At 36.7% G+C, this 3,426-nt stretch overlaps 1 pseudogene; it reads left to right on the top strand.

The window, feature by feature from the left end:
• Positions 1-387: 387 nt before the first annotated feature.
• LOC111405624 lies at positions 388-3,417 on the top strand (annotated as a pseudogene).
• The last annotated feature ends 9 nt before the right edge of the window (positions 3,418-3,426 follow it).

The following is a 3,426-nucleotide window of genomic DNA, read 5'->3' as shown; positions in this document are numbered from 1 at the left end:
CAAGATCAGCAGCATATATTCACCAGCTATTTCTGTTCTAGAGGAAAATGGACAAATTTGGTGAAACATTTGTTCTGCTTATCATTGGCATTAGATTTTAATATTAACTGTTTTAAGCCCCCATATGGCACATTGAATCAAATAGGTTTGGAGAATTACATTGTTAGTTTTTTGGGAATTGACACCAGCATTTGGTAGCTTATAATTTTATCCATAACTGGTAGCATCGGTTGCCTTTACCCTTGTCTTTATATTTATAACCTAAAGCCATGGTTTGTATATATTCTAGTATTATTACAATTCTTCAACTGTCTAGAGCTTAATCATAGTATATGCTTATCCCCTCAACCGTATATGATCTAATATTCCTAGTATATGATAGAAATTTTTATGGGGGTGATTTTGCTCGATTTGTTATTGCTCTCATAAGAAAAGCTTAGAGTTCATCTATAATGAGAATCCTGTGTACATACATATAGGTGCTATTGTCTTGCTATGGAAAAGAGCAAAACAACTTATTTGGCAAAGGAAGATGGCATTGAAGTACTTCCCGCGGTAATCAAAGTCACTACTGCACACGAGGTGGCTGGTTTTGATTGTGTAATGCATCACGATGATGCAGAAAATCGGCTTAAATTATCCAGCTTTCATTCTTTCAGTTCCTCGGATGTGGTAAGTTGTAAAACCTCAGATGCACCAAGATTTTAGATATATAAAAGTACAATCCTTTTTCTTTATCGATAGAAAATTGCTATAAAGTTTCAGTGAGTCTAAATTCGCCACTGCACTATCTTGTTGATGCCTATATTTGTTATTCAATCACAGGGGACTGAATCAACTGCTGCAGAAGGTCAAAATAAATTTTCTCATTCCAAGATTACACATTTTGTTTCTATTAGCATGCCACCTTCTCCTTTGGGAGCTCATCTTGAAAACAAGAAAGAAATTCCCTCCCTAGATAAAGATGTAGTAATTGCGGGAGATGATATTCCGAATTCAGCTGCTACATCCGAGAAGACAACGAAGACAAAATTTTATTCTCAACCAATGCCAAAAGGTTCTGCATTGAACGAGACCATCGCAAATGGATCAGTTTCTAATCCTCCAGAGCTCCCACTAAGAAATCCCATGATTTACAAGCTGAAAAATAGACCATTCGACCCATTTAAGACATGGTCGAGTAAACTAGAAAGACAGATATCGAATTTGCGAGGAAAACATCCGGAAACTGTGCAAGATGTCGAGTCTCAGCATCCTGCAGAAGTTGAAGCTTTACCTGTGGATCGATATTTTGATGCCTTGCAAGGACCGGAATTGGATACTCTACGAGTATGTTTTTTTCTACTGCTCAATTGTTGTTTTAATGCATATGGTTTCCTTAACAGTTGAATGGTCATACTTGCAAAGCTTAGGTACTAACCATTTAGAAGAAAATTTCCGTTTTGGTGCATGGCAATTTCTTTATATATATTTCTTTTTTCTTTTGAAGATTTTTATGCAGCAGATGCATATGGAATATATTTTAAAGATTGAAGTTAATGAAAATACTTAGCAGCATGTTCTCCCCAAAAGATATCATAAATCATGTGCAATATATTATGCATATATGACATAATACTTTTGCCTTGCTGAAATATTCTTCATAAGTTCGATTATTATCTGATTTAGTTATTTGGCAGTGCTATTCATTGGTAGAGAAAAATTCAGGATCTTTTACTGAGAAAAATTCATGTAAGCGAGATGTCAAATGATACGCTGTGGACGTCTTATGTGGCTTATCAATGCCTTCAGTGAAATTTCTTTGTTTCTACTTCCAAATAATACACTTCTAGTGCATGCTAGGTACACCATAATAGGTAGGACTGAACATTATAATAAACAAGATTTAACTTACCAATCCTCTCTGCCAATGTCACTGTGGTGTGATTTTATCCTTCTATCCATATACATGGATATCTCCAAGGAGTTGTTGCTGTGTTTTTAAGCTTAACATTGATTTTCTCCTTAACAGGCTTCTGAAGAAATACTTCTTCCAGAAGACAAGATGTGGCCATTCCTTCTACGTTATCCTATCTCTTCTTTTGGTATCTGTCTAGGTGTTAGCAGCCAAGCCATTATGTGGAAAACCTTAGCCACTTCTACTTCCATGAAATTCCTCCATGTAAGCCCGGATGCAAATCTTGTACTGTGGTGCATATCTGTTGCTCTTGTAGCAGCTGTCTCTTTCATTTATAGTCTGAAAGTGATTTTCTACTTTGAAGCTCTACGTCGTGAGTAGTACCACCCAATATGTGTCAACTTCTTTTTTGCTCCATGGATTGCGCTTTTGTTTTTGGCTCTTGGAGTTCCACCATCGGTTTCTCAAAATCTTCACAAATCTCTATGGTACATTCATATGACTCCAATCTTTTGCCTCAAGATTAAGATATATGGACGGTGGATGTTGGGAGGACAAGAAGGCTTTCTCGTGTGGCCAACCCCTCCAATCATCTCTCAGTTGTTGGAAATTTTGTTGGGGCTTTGCTCGGTGCATCCATGGGGCTCAAAGAAGGGCCTATATTTTTCTTTGCTGTTGGATTGGCTCATTACGCAGTCTTATTTGTGACTCTCTATCAGACACTTCCAACCAATGAGACACTACCGAAGGAACTCCAGCCAGTGTTCTTTCTTTTTGTTGCTGCACCTAGTGTTGCTTCTATGGCTTGGGCGAAGATTCAAGGTTCTTTTGATTATGGATCCCGGATTTCTTACTTCATTGCCCTTTTCCTTTATTTGTCACTGGTTAGTCTCTGTGGCTCAAGCTTAGCATCTATACATCTCTCTTTTAACAATTTTTCCTGATCTCAGTTCATGATTGGTAGAGAAAATTAGACGATATCAAACATTCACTTCAAAGTTATGTTATCCACCAGCTCATATAGATAATTGTGAACAGCTTTATTCAAGATGGCGGGCTAAACTTCCATCTCAAAAATTCCTAGTTTGGAGAAAAATTCAATTTTGCTTCACTTTGAGCCAGAGTCAATCAATAATATAACAGATGATATATGCGTTTTCCAATTCTAACAACCATTTGTTTTTCCTTTACTCTGTATTCATGAAAGGAAAATCCAAGTAGAGTTTGATCTCATGTTCAAGTAGTCGAGTCTGTTTCTAACCAATAGACAAGTGCTCTGTCACAGCTATTACATATATTTTGCAGGATTGTAGCTTAATGTAAGGACTCGAAGCAAGCCATACCAAGCAGTATGTCCTGTTTCTGACTGGTGAAGACTAAATATAAATAAAGTGGCAACAAAGTTAAGTTGTTAGGTGAATTAGTTAACATGGTATAAACACAGATAGATCTTCCACATATAAGTCTCTGTGCCACCCACTAATAAAAATTGCTCATGTAACTAACGCATTTTTCTTTCATTTCTTGTT

The sequence above is a fragment of the Olea europaea genome, chromosome 12 (assembly GCF_002742605.1).
Source record: "Olea europaea var. sylvestris chromosome 12, O_europaea_v1, whole genome shotgun sequence".
Classification (NCBI taxonomy): Eukaryota; Viridiplantae; Streptophyta; class Magnoliopsida; order Lamiales; family Oleaceae; genus Olea; species Olea europaea.
The sequence above is the reverse complement of the archived record's forward strand: the minus strand, read 5'-3'. Positions and strand labels throughout refer to the sequence as shown.